General features: G+C 51.2%; 1 protein-coding gene across 5 annotated transcripts in view; it reads left to right on the top strand.

Moving 5' to 3' along the window:
* The first annotated feature begins 12796 nt into the window (after positions 1-12796).
* Positions 12797-22789, top strand: part of PSD2 (pleckstrin and Sec7 domain containing 2) — a 79858-nt gene continuing 69865 nt past the window's right edge. For all 5 annotated transcript variants that reach the window (XR_004318742.1, XM_032476869.1, XM_032476870.1 and 2 more), the window contains exon 1: positions 12797-21629. The gene's annotated coding sequence lies outside the window, so the exon portion shown is untranslated. The remainder of the gene's footprint in view (positions 21630-22789) is intronic.

The following is a 22789-nucleotide window of genomic DNA, read 5'->3' on the forward strand; positions in this document are numbered from 1 at the left end:
ACTCTCCCCCTGTGCTTGCTCAGTATTTTCAAATATCCATTCAGCCCCTCGCCCAGTTACTACTCAGTAACCATGTGGTGCCCTCCTTCTAGTTTAGGCTTGGTTCCCCTTAATATCTCCCAGGGATGACTCACTGTCCCCAGTACCTGCCTAGTGGCCACTAGTGCCCTCCTCATACCCACCCAGTACCCTGCACATCCAATGTAGTTCTCAGTACCTTCCCGGTTCTCCTTTTCACCCAGCGATAACCACTACAACCCAGTACTCCTGCTGTACATCCCCTGCCCCTCTCTACTTTCCGGTAAATCCAGTTCCCTCCACCCGCACCCGCAGCCGAGCTCCTCCAGAACGTAGTGCTCTCAGCGGCCAGGAGAGGGCGCGCGAGCAGTCAGTCAAAGAACGAAGCGCGGGGCGCGGCCCTGGTGGAGGTCGAGGGGCTGCATCTGAGACCTTTGTTTTCGGAGCCTGAGTCCGCGCCCAGAATGCGACTACATTTCGGGGGAGTCCTGCTGGGAGTGACCGCACCCTCATCCCTTATCCTCGGTTAGCCTCGCCAGGCCCGCTGCTGCCGCCGCCGTCGCGGTTTCGGCTCTGGGAGGGCGCGCGCGCCCTCTGGTGGCCATAGAGCAGCGCAGCTCCCTGGGCTGCTGCCCGGGGACAAGGTGGCACGTTCCTTTCCTTTCTCTTCCAGAGTCCTAGTTTGTTGGGCCTGTCCTCGAGCTGGCACACGGATGGTTGGGAGTTGGGGTTGTTGCCAATCCAGTGCCCTCTCTGGGTAAGGCACAGGGACTGGAGCTTGGGTTACGGGAGAACATTGGTTAGGGAGATTGGGCCTGGTAATGGTGGGGGAGAGTGCTGAGTAGGCTAAGATAATGGATCTCTACTCAGGGATTCAGCAATTCTGGCTTTTATGCGGGGTGTGCTGCCTGTAGAAGGCGAGGGTGGAGTTGAGGGGTGGTGGCGGTAGGTTGATGCAGCTCCATTCCAGGCCTGGCAGCTCCTGCCTGGCCCTAAACCCTTAGCAATGGGATCCCCATCGATTGACCTACCCCTGAATTGACCCCATTGCTGCCTCGGCCCACCTGCCACACCTCAGTTCTCTGTCCACCAGACTGGACCTGTTACCCAATCTTCAGCAGTCCTGGGGTGCCCTTTCCCTCTCCAACAATCTGAGGTTTTTTCTTTTCTGTGTTTTGGGGAAATAGATGGAGCTACAGCAGGTAGGATCCAGGTTAGACTCCTGCAGTCTGTCCTGGACTTGGGTGACCTTGGCCTGTAGGACCATCCAAGGACAGAAATGTTTTCTTGTGCCCGTCTCTGGTCTGACATCAGGATAACACGTAGCAAGCCTCTGCTCAGTGGATTAGTGAGTGCGTTCCCTTAGACTTATAGGTCGTTGGAGATGCCTCTTCCATCTTCCTCCTCACTGCGTAAATGGGGAAACTGAGGCACCCAGCAGGTAAAGAATTATGCTGGAATCACCAAGAATAGATGGGTGGGCAGCTGAGCGGTGAAAGAGGAAGACTATGGGTCTGATCTGGGTTTGCGCTCCGTTCTGATACTTGCTGAAGGAGCCTTGGCAAGTCGCTTCCCTCTTTCTAAGCCTCAGTGTCCTGATGTATAAAATGAGGATTAAAAACTCTATCTACTTCCCAGGATAGTTGTGAGGATTAAATCTGATGATGATGATGTTGATGAAAATAATATTGATCACAGACACTGACAGCTGAGCGCTCACTTTGTACCGGGCGCTATGTAAAGTGACTCAGCACGTGAGATCCCAGAGGTTATTATGTTGACAAACGCTCAGGGTCTTCCTGAAGAATCATGACCAGCTCACAGGCTGAGTGACTACCATGAGCCCTTACCATGCTCAGTGCCCAACTCCAGGCCTCCAGGATGAGCTCTAGAACTCCTCTGACTGGGCTGGGGCTGGAGGCTGAGGGAGGGACAAGATGACCTTGGGCTGTCCCCTGTGCAATGCTCCCATGTTCCCTAGGCCTGGATCATATTTCCGGCCCCCGGGGAGGGCAGAGAGGGCTAGTTGATGGAGGAAGCATGTGTCCTGGCCTGGGCAGCTGGACCTGGGGGCCTTGCCCCGGAACCTGCGGCCTTTCCTGCAAAGGGAATATCCAAGAGCAGGAAGGAAGGAAGTGGGGAGGGGGAGGAAGAGGGGGGAGGGAGAAAGGATGGGACGGGCCCCAGCTGGGACTGTGTTCTCTCTGGGACTGGCCAAGAAAATAGGACATCTGGATTGGCCTGGCTGAGAGGCTGTTTGTCTGGTCACTCTGGCTGGGGCTTGGATGTATGTGTGTGATGGTGGGGGTGGGGGTGGGGGTGGTGGGGTTGGAGAGAAAAGAGGATGGTCCCATCCTCTGTCTCCTCATCTGTGTAACAGGTACAAGGACACCCCCTTCCTGGGCAGGATGAGAGTAAAGAATGAGGTCAGAATGCGAAGTGCCATTGGAGCCTGGAACATAGTAGGTGAGTCATGCCTGTTAGTCCCTCCTCCCCGGCCTGGGCCTGACCTGTGAGACAATAGCTTGGGCAGAGTCAAGGACTGCCACTGCTGTGAACTCAGGCATTCACTCAACAACCATTATAGAGCACCTAATATGTGTTGAGGTTTAGGGCTATTGACCTGTATGGAGCCAGTCCTGCTTTCTCAGAGCCCGTCTGTAGTGACAGAAGAAGACAGGTTGCTGGGCAGTGATGGGGGAGTATGGGGCCTGTGAGAGTCCAGGGGAGGTGCCTGACTCAGCTTGGGAAGTGAGGGAAATCTTCTTGGAGAAGGTGATATTCTTATCAGGACCCAAAGGATGAGTATGCATTAGCCAGAAATCAGGGCTTGATGGGGAAGAGGATTCTAGCTGCAGGAAAAGAAAAGCAGGCCCCAAGCTCAGAGTTCAAGGAGGGCAGGGCTATGGCTGCAGCAAAGTGTATGGCAATGAGCAGTGGTGGGAGGGGAGGCAGGGCCTTGGGGCTCAGGCATAGAGCTATGGATTTTATCCTGAGGGCACTAGGGAGCCACAGAAGGTTCTAGGCAGGGGGTGGCATGGTCAGAGTGGAATAAGGCCCAATGGAGGGAACTCAGAGCTCCCACGACAACCTGTCACCTTCATGCCCTCATGTCCCACGGGTCTTCCATGAGGAGCAGCCAGGCCAGAGTGTCATAGCCCCGTAGTAACTCTTCAGACTCCCCTGCCCCGCTTCTTTGTCAAGGCTTCTTCCCTACCAGGGTATTATTTCCCTGGAGAAGCCAACACCATATGCTGACCATGAAGACGGCACAGGGAAGGATTGAGAAACCCTCAGTCCTTTTTCCTTTCAGTCCTTCCTTACTAATCAGTAAGCCAAAGGTAGGGAGTATTGGTAGATGTGCAGGAACCAAGTGAAATAAAAACAATTGAGTTTGTGCGGTGTTTCCACCCCTGAGGTAAAAATGAAATACATGTGCATACAAAATACAAACCATATAATTTTGATGATTCTGCATAAAAGTGTACTGTCCTTATATTTGCACTTAAAATTGGCATTGCACAATATAAAGGTGAAGGGTAAAGGTCATGCTAGTCAAAGGTGTTAATTTTTCTTTACTTAGAATGACATTAAATAGCAAATAAAAAACATCATGACAAGTTGAGAGATAGACCACATAGGAAAGAGAAAAGCGTTATATATATTAGTTTTATCCAACTATTTTATTTTTATTTTGAGACAGGGGCTGGTAATTAGATTTACTTATTTATTTAATGGAGGTACTGGGGATTGAACCCAGGACCTTATGCATGTTAGGCCCACACTCTACAACGGAGCTATACCTTCTTCCCATATTCAGTTTTATATTTGAGTGCCTTTAAAATTAGGCACTTTCTCCTTGCTTTTTGGACAAGAGACTCTGCATTTCCATTTTCTGCAGGGTCCTGAAGTGTAATGGGCTCTGAGTGGAAGACCCCCTCCATGTCTATTTTAGGATGGGGAGCTGTGAGAATGGGGACCAAGGCTTCCCTACTACTGGGTGTTCCCTCTGTGGTGCCGCCAGGGTGGTGGATAAGGCTCCCTGAGCCCAGGAGTGAAGACAGGAGATGGAACCACCTCCTTTTCTTTATATCCCTCCCAGCTGGTGGAAGGCCTAGGCTCTCCCTGGGGGTCCCGCTCTCCCCCTGTACCACAGTCCAGGGTTTAGGGCAGCACAGTCCCCTCAGGCTTAAAGATGATGCTGTCCTTGGCCTTGGAGGACATCTTCACTGACTACCAGGCTGCCATCCAGCCTGCAAGCTCCAGGGGGTCCCTGTTTCCCTCACCTTAAGACGGGCCTCCCCAAGGACAGGACCTGCAGAGGAGCCTCAGAGGAGGCTATTGTGAAGCTGGAGAGGGCTTCTGTCTTCCCTCTCCCAGCGCTGCCCCTAGTGGGTGAGGGCGAGGGGGTGGGTTCTCTCTCCTTGGCTTGCTTTTGGGAGGCAGTGAAGGGAGCAATGGAAACCCTTTGGCAGTGGTCAGCCAGCAGCCCAGGCCTGTAGAAGGCCCTGGCTCTTGAGGCAGAGGGAGTGGGCATGGGAGTACAGCTAGGTGGGAGGGAAGAGCCTCCTCAGACTGGGTCTCTGAAGGGCTGGGGGAAGGCAGGCTGCACAGGGGCCGGGGGGCAGTAGGGGATGGGGGGTGGGGGGTAGTAAAGCCTCCCTCTGCACTGTTTGCCTCTGGCTCTAGTCCCACCAACTCACCCAAGCTCTCTGACTCTATTTCCTCTTTGATACCACAGGACAATGACTGCACCTGCACCCAGGACCACAGTGAACATTCTCTGAGCTAATGCATAAAAAGCATTTAGTGTCCCACATGGCACTTAGAGGCCACCATTCACAGGAGCTCACCTGTTGTGGAAGAGGAGGTTAGTGACTTGGTGGGGCCTCCTCCCTGCCACCAACAATGCCCTCCATCCCTTTCCCTCTCTCGAGTCCTCCTCTTTTCCTATTTACCCTGTTTCCTACTTCCTCTAGCTGTTCCTCTAGCATATGGCTTGTGCTCACCTCAGGGCCTTTGCACTTGCTGTTCCCTCTCTGCAGCTCTGGTCTCCCAGATGCTTGATGACTGACTATCGTTTCTGGGGTCTTAGCATAAATGTCACCTCCTCCAGGATGGTGTGCCTGACTGCCCCAGCTGATTTCTCCCTAGTGAAGCCATTCTACATTTCACTTGATAGGTGATAATTTTGTTTACTCATTTATTCAGCATCTTTCTCTCCTCCCTGCCAGGCTGTGGGCCTCAGGTAGGTGGACACCTTGTCTGTCTTGTTCCCATTGTCCTTGGTGACTGGCAGCACATAGTAGATGCACCTCACAGACAGAGCCCTGCTCTTCTGGAGTTCACTGTTTAATGAGTGAGGCAGGATTGAACAAGCAAAGAAAAGTTTTGATTTTTAAAAAATTTATTATTTTTAATTGTGGTAAGCTACACATAACATAAAATCAGCATCTTAACCATTTTTAAGTTTACAGTTCAGTGACATGAAGCACATTCGCATAGTTGTGCAACCATCACCACCATCCATCTCTGGAACTCTTTTCATCTTGCAGAACTGAAACTACCCATTAAATAATAACTCCCCATTCTCTGCATCCACCCCAGACCCTGGCTGCCACCATTCTATTTTTTTGTCTGTGCAAATTTAACTATACTCTATGTGGCTCAAATAAGTGGAATCATGCAGTATTTGTCTTCTTGTGACTGGCATATTTTGCTTAGAATAATGTCCTCAAGGTTCATCCATGTTGTAATGTGTGTCAGAATTCCCCTCCTTTTTAAAGGCTAAATAATATTCCATTGTATGTACATACCACATTTCATTTATCCATTCATCTACTGATGGACACTTGGGTTGCTTCCACATCTTGGTTATTGTGAATAATGCTACTATGAACATGGATGTACAAATATCTCTTCAAAACTTGCTTCCAGTTCTTTAGTGTATATACCCAGAAGTGAAATTGTTATTAATTCTATTTTTAATTAAAAATTTTTTTTTGTCAACTATTTTATTTTTATTTATTTAAAAACATTTTTGGGGGGAGGAGGTAATTAGTTTCATTTATTTGTTTATTTATTTATTACTGGGGGTACTGGGGATTGAACCCAGAACCTCAAGCTTGTTGAGCACACACTCTACCACTAAGCTGTATCTTCTCCCCTCTATTTTTAATTTTTTTGAAGAACCATCATATTGTTTGCTACGGTGGCTGCACCCTTTTACACTCCCACTAATAGTGCACAAGGGTTCCAATTTCTCCACATCCTCACCAACACTTGTTATTTTCTGCATTTTCTTTTTTTAGTAGTCATCCTAATGAATGTCAGATGGTTGTGATTTGTATTTCTCTAATGAACAGAATATCCATTTTGAAGGAGACATGTTTGGTGAGAATGGAGGGAGGGGAGCCTCTTAGCTCTGGTTTTCTGGAAGAAGGTGGCATTTAAACTGAGACCTAAAAGAAGGGAAGGAGGCAGCCATGGAGGATCTGGAGGAAGAACATTTTGGGGAGAGGAAGTAATAAGTACTGGGGACCTGCAGTGTGATTGAGTGCTGCCTGTTTTTGCTGGAGAAATAGTGAGTAATGGGGAGGGGATGGAGGTGGGAGATGTGGTCTGAGTGGGCTAGGTGATCCAGGGCTTTAGGCCATAGAAAGGAGTTTGTATTTTCAATTTACAGTAATCACTGGTTTCCTCAGGTTGTGGGCAGGAGGTGGGCCGAGGGGGAACACAGGGGACAGAGGGATGGCTGCTTGGAAAAAGGGGCTGACTGAGTGGTGATGTCCCTATGTGTGGGAGGGACAGTGCGTGCCCACGGGCGCTTAGTGCTTGCGGGTGTGTGCCCGTGTGCATGTGTGCACGCGGAGGCCTGGGCATGTGGGTTTGCATGTGTGTCTGGACACTCCCAGAGGCCCTGGATCATTCTGTGAACTTCTCTCTTCAAGCACTACTATGCCTACCTCCTTCCTGCCCACACTGGCCACCCTAGCCAGCAGGGCTCAGTGTTGCTTCTCGGGCTCCTACCGTTGGCCTGGAACCAGCAAGGAGATTCCAGAGCCATACCTAGGGTTGAGGCTGGGCTCTGAGAATGACGACAAAACTTTGAAGTTTTGAAGACCAGGGCATGCCCGCCAGAGACCAGGAGATGTCTCCATACCTCACCTTTGCAATGCATCAAGGTATGTGGGGGCCCCAGACTGGGTGAGCAGGGCCAGCTGCTGCAGTACCGACAAGGGCCGCGTGGGGACAGCCGAGGACGCCGAGGGGTGGCGGAGGAAAGGTTGGGGGGTTGGGGGACATGGGCAGGCAGGTCTGGGGTGAACCTCTGCGGGGCTCTGCGGTTTGTTTCCGCCTCCGAGTGGCTGTGTGTGTGTGAGGAAAAAAAGGAAGCCATGAGCTCATCGCCATCCAGGGCATCTCATTTCATCCTCACAGCCACATCCTCATAGGCCCAGAGAAGTGGAACCACTTGCCCAAGGTCACTCAGCAGGGGATTCAGAGCAGGCCTGCTGGACCTCTCAGCCTGTGCCCTAACACTGCCCTACCCTGAGTGAGTTCATCTGCGCATGAGCTCTGGCTTGTTTATCTGTCTCTAGGGCCTTACCTCACCCCAAGTTTCCCTGCCTCATCAGGGCACAGTCCCTCTTGGGCAGGGCCAGGGCAGCCTGGGGAGGGAGGCTAGGACTTGAGACCCCTCCCAGAGGCCCCTGGGGAGGAGGCGTTCAGGGGTTCTGGGGTGAGCTCAGTTGTATGCCCCCATCACCATGGGAAAAACAATGTATAGCAACATCAGCCCCCTTTCTGATCTTCCCCTTGGCTGAGGGCTAGGGCAGCAGGGTTACGGGGATGATGGGAAGCTGGAAGCCTCCTCCTCCAGAAAGTCCTCCCTGATCACCCTCTCTGCCACCAATGTCAGAAATAGCATTTAAGCTCCTTTGACACTTCAGTCAGGGAGACTAAAAACTCACTCTGGGTTGCTCTAAGGGACTTCAGAGACCCTTAATCCATTCTCTTAGTCAGCCTAGAAATCTCTCTAACCCTCTTGACAACTGTCCATTTTGCTTGCACATCTCATGTGGCAAGGGGCTCGCTGCCTTAATGGGCAGCCCATTCCATTGTAGAACAGCGCCTTCTAGTGAGACCAAACCGGCCTGTCTGTCTGGTTGGAACTCGCTCACCCTGTGGAGCACAGAGTACGCACCCCTGTCTGCTGCACGCAGGCCCCAGCTGGCTTCAGAGAGGTCTGTGCCCTCTCACCCCCATGCCCACCTTCTCTCCAGCTTCAGTGGCCCCAGCACCCCATAAAGCACCTTTCTAGCCCTTCATCTCATGAGCAGCTCTCCTCTGGGTATACTTTGGATGAGAATGGCTGCTTCTGTAGTGACTGCTTTTTTCTCAATACACGAGAAAATATGGGTTTGTTGTAGGGAAATTAGAAAATACACACAAGGGAAAAACAGTCACAACCCCACCACCCAAAGACAAGCCCTTTTAGCTCCTTAGGAGTCTCCTTCCAGACTGACACCAATGCGTGTGTTAATAAAGCGCAAGGCAAAAGCTGGTGGTAGGAAGACTTTTAGGGGAGAAAGGCAGTTATTGTTTAACTTAACACTTTGAAGGGTCATTTGGTTGTGAAGATAGGTCTGTTCTGGGAGGTTGAGGAAAGGAACAAAGAGAAGGAAATGATTCTGATAGTAAAGAAAGAAGTTTGAGTTTCCAAGGGCCATGCTAGAGATGAGGGGAAATGGTTCCGAAGCACTGCCCTCCCCACAAGCTCTCAACAATCATTCGCTCTCACTGTCCATCATCTTCGTCCTCCCCGAGCCTGGGGCTGGCGTCGTGGGAGTGGGGCAAATCCAGGTTCCAGTGGCAGTGGCCTCCTCTAGAATGGGGGAGCAAAGGCTGCAATCCTGACCCCCTGGGGGATGCCCCCCGCCTCACAAGATCAATCACACCATGAATGCTCCCCTTGCCCCAGGTATCAGTCAAGTTGTGAGTCCAGCGGGTGGCACTGGCCGTGTGAAGGAATAAGGGGTGTTCCCAAGAGACAGTACAGGGGAAACAGGACAGTGTGCAGGAGGTGAGAGGCAGATGGGAAATGGAGAATTTCATGGGAATGAGGAAACAGAGCCAGCTGTACTAAGAAGAAATTAAAGCTCCCCAATAACTCCAGGGATTGGGATGGGATGGGGTGGTGCACTGAGTACCCTGTGTCATGGGCTGGGACCTTTTTATTTATTTTTTTAACATTTTTTTATTGATTTCTAATCATTTTACAATGTTGTGTCAAATTCCAGTTGCACAAATTTTTCAGTTACACATGAACATATATATATTCATTGTCACATTTTTTTTCTCTGTGAGCTACCATAAGATCTTGTATATATTTCCCTGTGCTATACAGTATAAGCTTGTTAATCTATTCTACAATTTTGAAATCCCAGTCTATCCCTTCCCACCCTCTGCGGGCTGGGACCTTTAGTGAGGGGAATAACCCCAGAAACCTGCTTTTCCTTCTCAACTAGTTTATATATATAGAGAGAGAATGTCTTTCCATTTCAGCAAATATTTGTGATGTGCCATTTTAACTGCTGCAAATATTCCAGTGCATAAAGACTCTGTGATGTCTCTGACCACGCCCTATTTTAGGACATTTAGGACGTTTTGCTATCATAATTAATGTTTCAGTTAAAAGCCTTGTAGCTACATCTTTGCCCACATCCATGTTTAATTTTTTTAAGATACATTCCTAGCAACGGAACTGCTGGGTTGAAGAGCAGGGACATTAACGCTTTTGATACGTATTGACAAATTGCTCCCCAGAAGGTGGCGCCACTTTTGGCCCCTGATGGGTCACAGCTGCGTGAAGGTGCCCCTTTCTCCACCCCTTAACCATCAGTTGTCTTCTCTACCTAATATTTTAATATTACAATTTTAAACATACAGAAAAATTGAATACCTTTTATTGCGACACCCATCTAGCCACCACTCAGAATTGACAATTTACATTATACTGTGTTTGCTTTCTCATCGTCTGTGCATCTCTCTCCATCAGTTCATCTTCATTTTTGGATGTATTTCAAAGTGAGTTGCAGGTACACTTCACCCCCCAACACTTCAACATGCATATCACTAACTAGAGTTCAATATTTGTGTATGGTTCTTTGCTTTTTTGAGACAAAAACCTATATAATGAAATGCATAAATCTTTTTTTTTATTGAAGTATAGTTAGTTTACAATGTTGTGTCAATTTCTGGTGCACGGCATAATAGTTCAGTCATTCTTATACGTACATATATTCATTTTCATATTCTTTTCCACTATAGGTTTCCACAAGATATTGAACACAGTTCCCTGTGCTATACAGTGTAAACTTGTTGCCCATCTGTTTTATATATAGTAGCCAGCATCTGTAAATCTTGAACTCCCAGTTTATCCCTTCCCACCCTCTTCCCCCTGGTAGCCATAAGTTTGTTTTCTATGTCTGTGAGTCTGTTTCTGTTTTGTAAATGAGTTCACTTGTCTTTTTTCTTAGATTCCACACATAAATGATATCATATGGTAATTTTCCTTCTCTTTCTGGCTTACTTCACTTAGAAGGACAATCTCCAGTTCCATCTATGTTGCTACAAATGGCGCTATTTTATTCTCTTTTATGGCTGAATAGTATTCCGTTGTATAAATATATCACAGCTTCTTTATCCAGTCGTCTGTCGATGGACATTTAGGTTGTTTCCATGTCTTGGCTATTGTAAATAGTGCTGCTATGAACATTGGGGTGCATGTATCTTTTAGAATTAGCATTCTCTCTGGGTATATGCCCAGGAGTGGGATTGCTGGGTCATATGGTAAATCTATTTTAAGTCTTTTAAGGAATCTCCATACTGTTTTCCATAATGGCTGCACCAAACTACATTCCCACCAGCAGTGTAGGAGGGTTCCCTTTTCTCCACAGCCTCTCCAGCACTTATCATTTGTGGACTTTTTAATGGTGGCCATTCTGACTGGTGTGAGGTAATACCTTATTGTAGTTTTGATTTACATTTCTCTGGTAATTAGTGATATTGAGCATTTTTTCATGTGCCTATTGGCCATTTGTATGTTTTCATTGGAGAATTGCTTGTTTAGGTCTCCTGCCCACTTTTGGATTGGGTTTTTTTTTTTTTTTTTCTTATGAAGTTGTATGAGCTGCTTATATATTCTGGAAATTAAGCCCTTGTCAGTCTCATATTTTGAAATATTTTCTCCCATTCTGCAGGTTGTCTTTTTGTTTTGCTTGTGGTTTCCTTTGCTTTGCAAAAGCTTGTAAGCTTAATTAGGTCCCATTTGTTTATTTTTGCTTTTATTTCTATTGCCTGGGTAGACTGCTAAGAAATGCACAAATCTTAAGTATATCATTCGTTGAGTTTTGACAAATGCATGTACTTGTATACCCCAGCTCCTATCAAGATATAGAATATTTGCATCACTCCAGAAAGCCTCGTAGTTACCCCCTGACCCCACTGTTCTGGTTTCTTTCACAGTAGCTTAGTTCTGCCCATTCTGGACCTTCATAAGAATGGAGTCATAGAGTATCCACTCTTTTTCTGTGTCTGGCTTCTTTCACTCAGCATAATGTTTTGGAGATTCATCCACATGATTGCATATGTCAGTCGTTTGCTCCTTTTTATTGCTGGGTAGAGTTCCATTGTATAGATGTATAACAGCTTGTTAATCCATTCACCTCTTGATGGACACTTGGGCCATTTCCAGTTTGGGGCCATTGTAAATAAAGCTGCCATAAACATTCTTGTACAAGTCTTTGTGTGAACATATGTTTTCATTTCTCTTGCATACCTAGGAATGGAATTGCTGGGTCATAGTTTAGGTGTGTGTTTAGTTTTATAAGAAACTACTCGATCTTTTTACAAAGTTGTACCATTTTACACTCCCTCCAACAAAAGATGATCTTCGCCACTAAGTTTGAAGTTCAGAACACGGTGGGGTTGTCACCTCCTTGGTTTTGGGTGCTATACCTCAGTGACTACTGCTGAAGGTCATAATGACAGGGTTGGCTGAGTTGCCCTGGAAATCAACTGGACACCTTGAGCCATTTCTCATGGACAGATGAATGGATGGGTGCCCAGCCAGGTCTTCTTGACCCTGAACTTGTACAGTTACTTTGTTGGAATTTGATTTTTTTTCCATTTGTTCTCATTAAATTCAATTTTGTTCATTCTGACTTAACCCTCTGTCCAGTCCTGATAGTGATGAGATTAGCAAACTCACATATAGTTACCATATAACTCGGCGTGCTAACTCATTCAGACCTCAGAACAACCCGACTGGAGAACTACTATTATCCCTATTTTAGAGATGAGGAAATTGAGGCCCAGAGAGGTTAAGTAACTTGCCTATGTTGACTCAGTCATTAATGAGCTGGGAATAGAGCCTGGCAGTTTGGATCCAGACATCATGGTCTTAACCACTCACTCTGTTTCCTCTTTATGGCTTCAGATGTCATCTCCCTCCATCTTCCAGTCTCAGCAGGCTCAGTGAGCATGCCTCTAGGTCTTCATCCAGATTACTGGTTAAAAAACCAAATGAAGCCTATGGACCAGATAAGTCCCTAGGGCCAAGGACAGAGCTCAGTGGCATACCTCTGAAGATCTCCTCTATGGCATTTTATTTATCCATTTATCTATTAGACACTTAAGTTTCCACCTTTTGGCTACTGTGAATAGGCTGCTATCAAGCTTGTTAATTATTATTTCATAATTCCTGTCTCATCAGGTTCTTACCAACCCTTCCCACTAAGATGGCTCTTGTCAAGGTCTCCACTGACATCCATGTTGCTAAATCCAGAGGTCAGTTTTAAGCTCTCATCTCACTTGATCCATCAGTAGCATTTGACTTGGTCCATCTCTCTCCTCCTTGATGCTGTTTCTTCATTTGGTGACGGGATCCCACGCTTTCCTGCTTTTCTTCTACCTCTCTGGACACTCCTTCTGAGCCCTGCTTGTTTCTCCCTTTTCTCCCCTCCCACTTCTTCATATGGGAGGCCCTCAGGGCTCCTCTCCTGGCCTTCTGACACAGCCCCCACTCCTCCGCTCCTAGGTGGCCCCATGACCTCTCCTGAATGTCCATCTCCCGAATGTCCAGTACCCAGACCTTCCTCATGTATCTGGCTATCTGACATCTCCAGTTGGGTGGCCAACTGATGTCTCAGCCTCCACCTGTCCTCCTCAAACACGTTCTCCCCCGCTTCCCCTCTTAGTTCCTGGCAGCTCTATCCTTGCTGTTGTTCATGCTCTCACGTTTTGCTTCACTCTTGACTCCTCTTTCTCTTATATCCTACACCCAGTTCCTCATCTCATCTTATTGACTTTAACTTCAAAACATCTGGGGGGAGGGTTTAGCTCAGTGGTAAAGCGCATGCCTAGCATGCACGAGGTCGTAGGTTCAGTTATCAGTCCTGAACGGAGGGGATATTGGAACAGATTTGCCCTGGTCCTGCCATAGAGGACCTCTCAAGCTGTCAGGAGAGAAGGACAAGCACAGTGATGGGACAAGACAGACTGAGGGATCCTGCTATACTAAGCTGAGATGAATTGTACCCAAGGTTGGGGAGGGATGTAGGAAGGGGGAAGTCACCCCTATAGAGCTCATTTCCCAGCTGTCACTGCCCCCATCCACTCCAGTGCAGGCGGAAGGGTCCAGTTAAAGTACACACCAGGGACAAAATACACACCAGAGAGTGGAGTCTGGGCTCTTTTTTACTTGAGGTATGGTCTGCGGTAGGACACTTTCCTAGTTTCAGTGTCCTCATGAGTAAAATGGAATACATGATGTCCACCTTATAGGGTTGCTGTGAGGATGAAATGAGATAATGTGTGAAATGAGATAATGCCAAGAACTTAGCATGAACCTGGCTCACAGAACCGTCTTAATAAAAGCGGCTGCGGTTATTACCCGCGGTCTCCAAGCCGGTGGTTGCGCTTGGTAGTGTAGGTGCAATTCTCACAGATACCAGCAGGTGGCGCTCCGATACCATAAGATCCGGTTCCTGGACTGACTGCTTTCGGAAGGGCGCCGGAAGGGGTTGGGCGGGGCGGCTTCCAGCTTCTCAGCCAGTTAGACTGTCCTTCCCGGCTGCGCTGAGGAGAGATACCTGCACTCCCCTCAGTTCCAAGGAAGAGCGGGCCTGGGTCACCGTGGGATAATCAGTGACGCCTCAGTTTTCCGTCTGTATTGTGGAAGAGAATGGCTTTCGGGGACAACCAGAGCCAAGTTAAGGAAATACTCAGGTTGGTCCAGGTAAAGGACTTCCTGTACGAGCGAGCATCCCAGCACTGGTTACAGGCTGGTTACAGAGGGACTGCGACTGGACCTCGGGCGCAGCTGGGCCTGGTGCTGAGGCAGGGGGATGACTCATATGACCTCTATTCGCTTCCCTTCTGGATAAGAGAGATATTGAGAGAGAGAATCCTGGGCTGCCCAGCGCGGAGGACCCAGGACCGTGCGTGGCTCCGTGACGCGCGCGAGACGCTCTGGTAATCCCGAGTGCGGCCAGCAGAGGGAGGCAGAGAGGCTCGTGGGTCTCGCAGGGCTACCCTTCCATTCCCAAGCTCGCCCTCCCGGGACCTTCCCCGTTGGCCGCATCTCCCCGCGTCTCCCCAGGCCGGACTCAACACGTCTCGTGTCCCTTCGCTTTGAAAAAGGCTTGTCCTCCTCCCTCCGGCTGGGCTTCCTGGGGCAACACTGGGGTGAGGGCCGGCTTTAACCCTAACTCTGTGAGCCCCAGTTGAGCCCTATCCTCTGGGCCTCAGTAACCTGGATGAGGTCTACTGGCGACTGTAATCCTAGCAGCTCTAATTTCCTGAGATGGGGTGATGTTAGCTCCCCAAGGGTAAGGCTTTGAGTGGCAGAAGGAGATCCTTTCCTTACCTCCCCCCCCCCCCATTAACCCAGGCCTGGATGGCCAGCTGGACCTCCAGAAGCAGGCGAATGTACCCCATCTCACCCTGGCCAGTTCCCGGCATTCTCCTGGATGGGCTCCCAGAGGTCCACAAAGGCTCTCAGACAAAGTTCTGGGCCAGGCTTTGCCTGTGCCCTGGGCCTGCAGCCGGCTGGCTCTAAACACCGCAAGTCCCTGGCACTCCTTGTGGGGCTTTGTCCACCAGCCCTGGACCAGTGCTGGCAGGGCCACACTTGCTGGGGGAGGGGATGGGCCAGGCAGCTGTCAGAGCCTGAGCAGTCTCCCTTCCCTCTTGCCCATGGCCTTGCTCTCCTCCAGGGGACCTTCCTTCTACCCTACCTTGCTGAGACGGTGCCCTGCCTTCTCCTTTGGGCTGCAAGCTCAAATTGTCACCTTCTTCAGGGGCCTGCTCATATTCTACTACTGATTTGTCCACTCATCCATCCATCCATTCAGCACTTACTGAGCTCCTACTACACTCCAGGCCCTTACTAGATGCTGGAGGTCCCCTAGTAATAAGATTCACAGTCCTGGTGAGATTGTAGGCAGGAGACTAGTAAAACCCATACCTAAAATTTGATTTCATCTTGTGGTAAATAGAGTGAAGCAGATAAGCAGCATTCTCTAGGAAGCTCCACCTACTGGGATATTTCCCTTGGAAAATCGTCTGTGCTGTGGAGAGAGGGACTTCGTCTGAGTCCTGCATGCCCCCTCCCAGGGCCTGGCAAACAGGCGCACAATAGGTGCTCAGTAAATGTTTGTTGAAGGAATGGATGAATCTTTACCCTCACAGCCAGGGGCTGCCAGCAAGAAGGGTCTTTCCACCGTACACTCCCTCCTAGTTAACACAGGAGTGGCAGGTAATGTTGGGATGTACAGGTGAGACCCTGAGGCTCCCAGGATTCCACCTCTGGCCACTCTGGCCCCCTGCCCTACTCCTCACCACATGGCTTCCCTACCTTGGGCCCAGCCAGAGTCCAGGGGCTATGCGTGGATTCCACCATGATTGCTCAAGCATCCATTCTTGGGCTTTATCACCTTTTGGGTGCCTCCTGTGTGCTGGCCCTAGGGTCAGGAGGATCTGGGGACCCAGAGAGGAGGGAGAAGGGACCTTGCTCTCCTGGATCATCCAGTCCAGACAGTAATGGCCAGTGTGTATGTGCCGTGATGGAGGAAGACCATGGCACTGGGGGCCCGGAGAGGTGTGTGCCCAGCTTGGGGACACCTCCTCAGAGAGACCTCCTTTGATTACCTGGCTGAAGGAGTTCCCACCCTTCCAGCTAGGTGCAGTCACAGCCCCATTTTTTCTGTTTATTTGTTTCAAAGCACTTTTTTAGTATCTGCAGTTATCTTCTGTCTTTGTCTGTTGGTGTGTTCATTATCTGAGTGCTTACTGGGGGCCTACAATGTGCCAGGCAGTGTTCTAGGCCCTCAGGATACAGAAGTGAAGGAACAGATTTCCTGCCCTCCTGGAGTTTATGGTCCAGTAATGGTCGTGGTGGTCAGGAGACAGACAATAACTAGAATCAACATGTAGTATACAGATCTGTGTTATGGAGGAAAAGAAAGCAGGGAAAGGGAGAGGTGGGTGAGGGAGGGGGTAGTATTTAGGTAGGGTGGTCAGGGAAGGTGATATTTGAATGAAGAGCTGAAGTGGGTAAGGGGTGAGTCATGCAGCTACCCCAGGGAGGAGGGTTTCAGGCACAGGGATAGCAAGTGCAAATGCCCTGAGGTAGGAATGTGCCTGGTGTGTTAGAGGAAAAGCGAGGAGGCCAGGAGAGGTGTGAGGTCAGAGAGGTGACTGGTGCCAGATAATGCGGGACTTTGTAGCCAGTGTAAGACTCAGCTTAAGGCTTAATGACCAGAGAGTCATTTGAGGATTTGGAGCAGAAGAATGACATGATCTGACTGCCGCTGAACAGGATCCCTTTGGCTGTGGTGTTGGGAATGTTGGTTGTGTGGCTGTGTGGAAGCAGGGGGAGCAGTTAGGAGGCTACAGTAATTATCCTGGTGAGAGAGGATGGTGGCTTGAGCCAGGTGGGGCAGTGGGGTGTGAGAGAAAGTGAAGCAAAGATAACTCTCAGGTTTCCTGCCTGAGCTGATGGAAGGATGCTGGTGGTGACATTTACTGCAAAGAGGAGGCTTTGGTTGGGATAGGTTGGAGCTGCTCTTTGGACATCCCAGTGGACACTTCAGACCAGCAGTTGGGCTTGGGGGTCTGACCTCAGGGGGTTAAGTTTGGAGCTGGAGAATCATTAGGGTTTAGATGGACCTTGAAGCCAAGGTGGGCTCAAGGTGGGAGAGCGAAGGGGAGAAGACAGAGGACAGCCCTGGGGCGCATCGGCATTTGGAGGTCAGGGAGGGGAGGAGGAACCAGCAAAAGAAAATGAGAAGGCATAGCCTGGAAAGTGGGAGGGAAACCAGGGTAGTGTGGTTCTGGAAGCTGAGGGGAGAACATATTTCTCTGGGGGGTGTGGTGTGGTGGTGATCAACTGTGTCAAATGCTGCCAATAAATTAAGATGAGGTCTGAGAATTGACTTTTGGATTTGGCATCATAGTGGTCACTAGGGACCAGGCCTTAGTCGTCTGTCTAGTCCCTTTGTACAAATGTTAGAAAGAAGTGGCCTCTCTGTACCTCCCCTATACAGGTGGACCCGGCTGTGCAGGCACACAAAAGGGAGACACCTCAGTGTAAGTGAAAAGGTGTCCCTCTCCCAGCCAGAGGTAGCCTTGAACTAGGCACACAGCATGGTGAGAGGACAGCAGGCTGGATTTCAGCTCCCTCTCCACTCCTTAGCCCCTCAGGCACCCTTGTGTGGTGCCCAACCTGTATGTCCGTATTCAGCAGCTGTATTGGTGACTTTGATGAGTAGTGTCAGTGGAGTGAGTGTGGATGAGGAATGAGAGTCAGATTGGAGTGTGTTCAAGAAGGAATGGAGTGGGGGACAGTATAGCTCACTGGTAGAGTGTGTGCTTAGCATGCATGAGGTGCTGGGTTCAATCCCCAGTACCTCCATTAAAAATAAAAAGTAAATAAACCTAATTACCCCTCCCCAAAAAAACCACCAAACAACAGCAACAACAAAAAGTCCCCAAAATAAAAAAAATTTAAAAAAAGAGGGAATAGGGGAGGAATTGGAGAACATGGCCAACTTTCTCAAGGAGCTTTGCTGTAATGGGGAAAAAGAAATGGGACAGTAGCTGGAAGGAGCTGTAAGGTTGAGAGGAACTAGCCAAGTGGGGGTGGGTGAAGGGGAAGGCATCCCAGGCAGGGGACCAGCATAAGCAAAGTGAGGTCATTAGGTCTGGTTAGTGTGGAGAGTCAGAGGTCCTGGAACATCACATTTGAGGTGGGAGGTGTCAGGAGAAGATACTGGACAGGTGGCCTGAAGCCTTTATCTTGGGGGTGGGGTTGGAGCATGGCTGGGCACACAGCAGGTGCTCACTGAGCAACCTGGGATTGCCTGGAGAAGCCCTTCCCAGCCTCTCCTCCCCAGGCCTCAGTCTTCCAGCTGGCACTTGGGAAAATTGGGTGTTTCAGGTGTTCTCTGAGCCAGTGATGGACCCAAATGCTTTCCCCAAATGCTTGGTAGGTCTCAGGTCTTGGCCTCGTTTTCTCCCTAGATGCCCCCACGCTGTTCAGGCTGAGGAAGAGCAGGAGGCCCTGCCTGGGCCTAGGGAGGCAGGAGGTCAGGTAGAAGGATGACCCTGGGAATGGAGGCCATGGCAGAGGCTGTGGTGGGCTGAGTGGCTGGGAACTGTGTCCCCTGCCCCTTTTCAGCCTCCAGAACCTGCCTTCCTGAGACTCATCCTCAGGAGGAAAGGGAAGTTTCTTGGAGGAATGAGAGAAGCTGTGGCTTCTTTCCCTGCAGGGATGCTGGGGAATACAGTGTATTTTGGCTGCTGGGTGGGACGATGCTGGCTTTGTTCTCTTTCAAGGCAAAAGTAGCTACAAGGAGTAATAACAATGACCCTCTCTTCCATGCCCATGGCACCCAAAGCACTCTCCTCACAAAGAGCCCACCTGTGGCCTTGTGACAATCCTTTGAGCCCTTTGAGCTAGTTCCACTTGACATGGGAAAATGAGGGTCAGGGAGGGGATATAGCTGCCCGTGGCCACATGGCCGGGAACCAGCAGTGGCCAGACTAGAACCCACGTCTCCTGGCCCTGGCCAGCTCATGCCCATTGCAGCAGGCTCCTGGAATTTCAAGGGCTGGGAAGCAGACCCAGGCCAGGGACTAGGTGCTGTCTACCAGCCTGGCCCAGATTAAGTGGGGAGACAGCTGGTTTTCCTTTTCGCATATATTTATTAAGCCATACTGAGTGTTAGGTGTTAAGGATACATTGTGAACAAGGCAGACCATGCCTTCAGGAGGCTCAAAGTCCCTCTAGGTGGACAGAGATTAAATAATTGATTCCATGATTAGGTCCCTCATTACAGTGGGAAGAGCCGTGGCCTGTTGGGTGCATCTGTGGGCCAGGTCCTGGGTGGGTAGGCACTGAGCACATCAGCTCCTTTCATCCCTGGCCCAGCCCCACAAGGAGGGCTGTGACCATCCTCATTGGGTAGATGAGGAAGTGGAAGCTCGGAAATGTGGTCCAGCTGTGACTTGAGGTCATGGGTCCTGAGGATGGGGAGCAAAGCCCTGGCACTTCCACTTCCCCCCACAGCCCCTGCTGCTTGCCAACTGCCACCCAGCCCTGCCTCCAGGAAGCAGAGACTAGAATGTAGAGGGCAGGACAGCAGGGAAGCCCTCTGTGCCCTTCAAGAAGGCCCTGGCTTCCTGCAGTAGAGTGGCCCCCTTGTTTCTGGGCTCCAGAATGCCCTAAGTTTTGATGGGCATGAAGGGGTGTGGCCAGAGTTCCCTCTCAACTGCCCAGCTGTGTCCGCAAGATCAGACCTCGTGGCTTATGCTTTTGGAGTCTGTAAAACAGGTTGTAGGATTGTTTTGAAGGTTAAATATAACATGTGGAAAGCATTTAGTGAGGACTCTGGCACATGGTAGATGCACATAGTTAATAGCAGAAGTATCACCATGGTGATTGAGACCCCAGCTGTGGCCCATCTGGAAAAGGGAGGAGACTGATCATAGCTCAGACCCTGTACCTCCAGTTACTGCCACTTGGGCAGCTTAAACACCCCTCTCAGGTCAGCAATTCTCTCTTCTCTCATCCTCTTCTCCCTAAGAAGAGGGTCCCTGTCTGTGTGTGTATGGGTGGAAAGAAGATCAGAGAAAGCCTCATGGAGGAAGAGGCATTTAAGAAGGGATTTGAGGATTGAGTAGGAGTTCATTGAGCTCAGCAGGATCAAGGCCTGACCAGAGGGTGGAACACCTGCACAGGTACAGAGGTGGGAAGGAGCTGGGTGTAGTGAGCAGCCCCTGGGTAGGGCCTGATTCTAACCTGATCTCCCTCCTCTGTGGGAGGTGGCCTGCCCACCTGCCCTGCCTCCCCACAAGTCCTGGTCTCCCTAGATCCCTGTGGGTGTGGGCCCTTCATTTTCTCTCTGAGAGGTGGAACCTTGTCCTGTAAGAGCCTTACAGCCAGGAAGTAATTTTTAGTGTTTAGCTCAGGTTCGATACTGTCAACCGTCTTCAGAGCTAGGGTCCTGGAGGCGGGGAGGGCTTCAAAGTGGTGACTAGCAGGGCCTATGTGGCAGGTTCCTGGGGAGAGAGTTTCTGCAGCCCCGAGTGCTGGGCCCCTGACCTGGCAAAGGGATTCTGCAGCCCCTCCCTTCTACCCGCCTCAGGGTCTCTCTCCTTTGTCCCTCTCCTCTGCACCTGTCCTCACTGCACTCCTTCCAGCTCTGTCCAGGCCTATCTTCTCACCCCATACCCCAGGTCTTTCTGTCCCTCTGTCTGTCTCTGTAGGTAGGTAGCTAGGGCTCAGCCTCCCTCTCTCTGAGATTGTCCACCTTGGTCCCTTGCACTCCTCGCTTCTCTTGGCCTGATTAGGTCTCCTGGGCGGGTGTGTGTGTGTGTGTGTGTGTGTGTGTTGGGGGGCCGTCGGTAGAGGCAAGGAATCAGACCACAAGCAGACCAGGGGAGGAGGGCAAGGATCCGCTCCCGCCTTCACCCCGAGGAGGACCGAGCGGATCCTGAGAGCTCAGGGTCTGTGGCCCGAGGGTCCCGCCGAGGGGGTGGTGTTGGGTCTGGCAGGCTGGCCCGGGGTTAGAGGACAGCTGGAGCTCGGCTGGGCTAGGAGGGGGGCGGGACCTCGCAGCGCTCCCCTCCCCCACTTTCTTAAAGGGCCGGCGCGGGCCGGTGCCGGACCGGCTGGTCGTGCCTTCCCCGCCGGGTCACGGCGCACGGTCGGTCCCTCAGTGCAGAGCGGCAGGCGGGCCGGCAGCCTGGGTGGCCGCTGTCGCCTCCCGGCTGCGCTCCCCGCGCGCTCCGCCCGCAGTCTCCCCCCTCCCCGCTCTTCCCCGCCCTTCCCGCTCCTCCCTCCCTCCTTCTCTCCTTCCTTCCCTCCCTCCTGCCGTCCGTCCCCCCATTTCTGCTCAGCTTCTCCACAGCCGCGGCTCTCACACCTGAAGGGAAGGATAGAAGCGGGCGCGGGAGCCCGGACAGGCGGCGGCGGAGTCGGACGGCGGCCTCCGCATGGCCCCGCCGTGAGAGGCTGGACCCAGCGCCTGGGAGCAGGAGCGGTGAGTGGAGCCACGGGACCACCTTGTCCCCAGGGCCCGCGTACTCTGGGGCCCCGCCCCTCCCGAAGCCGAAGCAGGGCTGGGGGCCGGGGATGGGGGTGCTGGGGTTGGGGGAAGCATGCTGGGTGGCGGGCGCCGCCCTCCGCCCTCAGTGCCCGCCTGGGTCTGCTAACAAAGCTACGTTTTGAGATCAATTCCTTGGCGGTTGGAGCATCCAAAGGATACGGTTGTCATGGAGATGGGGCCGAGAGAGGAAGCCTGGGCTGGCCGGGTCTGGGCCAGGGAGAGAGGACGTCGCTAGAGAGCCCCAGGCCAGCCTGCGGGGAGGGTCAGGGCTGGTGGCCCAGTTGTCTCCTGATCCTCATCTCCTCTTCGTTTGTATAATCTGAGTGTATATGTGTGCGTTGATGTGGTGCCAGTGGGAGCTGGGTGGCCAGGGACCCCGGGTATTGAGTGTGCGGCCTGCTGGCAGCCACCTTTACCACGGAGCAGCTTTGACGATTTATTTCTGTTTCCAGTTTCCCAACTTTGACAGCCCGGCTTAGCGGCCAGGCCTCAGCGGCTCTGAGGTCTGCTGCTGGAGCAGGGCTTGCATGGGGGGCGTGGCAGGCAGCAGGCAAGGCCAGGAGGCACATAATGGCTGTGGCAGCCGCACGGAGGGAGGGGTCCTTGGAGTCGCTGCTTGGGTTGGGGTGGGACAGGGAGTCCAGATGTGGGGACCACCCTGCCCAGCTGGTCCCCTCCTAGGATGAGGTATTCCGACTCTTGCTGTCTCTGGAAGATCTGGGAGCTCCCTGAGTCAGAACCCGGGGCATTGTCTCTGCACAGGCCCAGGGGACCACTGCCTCAGCCCATCCCTTCATCTTAGGGCCATCTTGGGGGGCCCTGGCAGAAAACTGGGGGCAGAAGCACCAGCCATAATGGAAATGGTTCTAAGATTCCTGGCAGGCTCAGGATAAGCCAGACTAAACTTAATGGGTGGGTGAATGGGGAGTGGTGAGAGGGTTCAGGGTTTTGGCCAAGGCAGATGGGTAGCCTGGGTCTGAGAAGAGGCATTTTGATTTTTTTGGGGTGCTCCAGGCCCTTCTTCCAGACCCTGGAAACAAGAGCTACGTTTTGGGGGATACTCAGGCAGCTAGAGAGAGAGTGGGTAAGGGGCA

The sequence above is a fragment of the Camelus ferus genome, chromosome 3 (genome assembly GCF_009834535.1).
Source record: "Camelus ferus isolate YT-003-E chromosome 3, BCGSAC_Cfer_1.0, whole genome shotgun sequence".
Classification (NCBI taxonomy): domain Eukaryota; kingdom Metazoa; phylum Chordata; class Mammalia; order Artiodactyla; family Camelidae; genus Camelus; species Camelus ferus.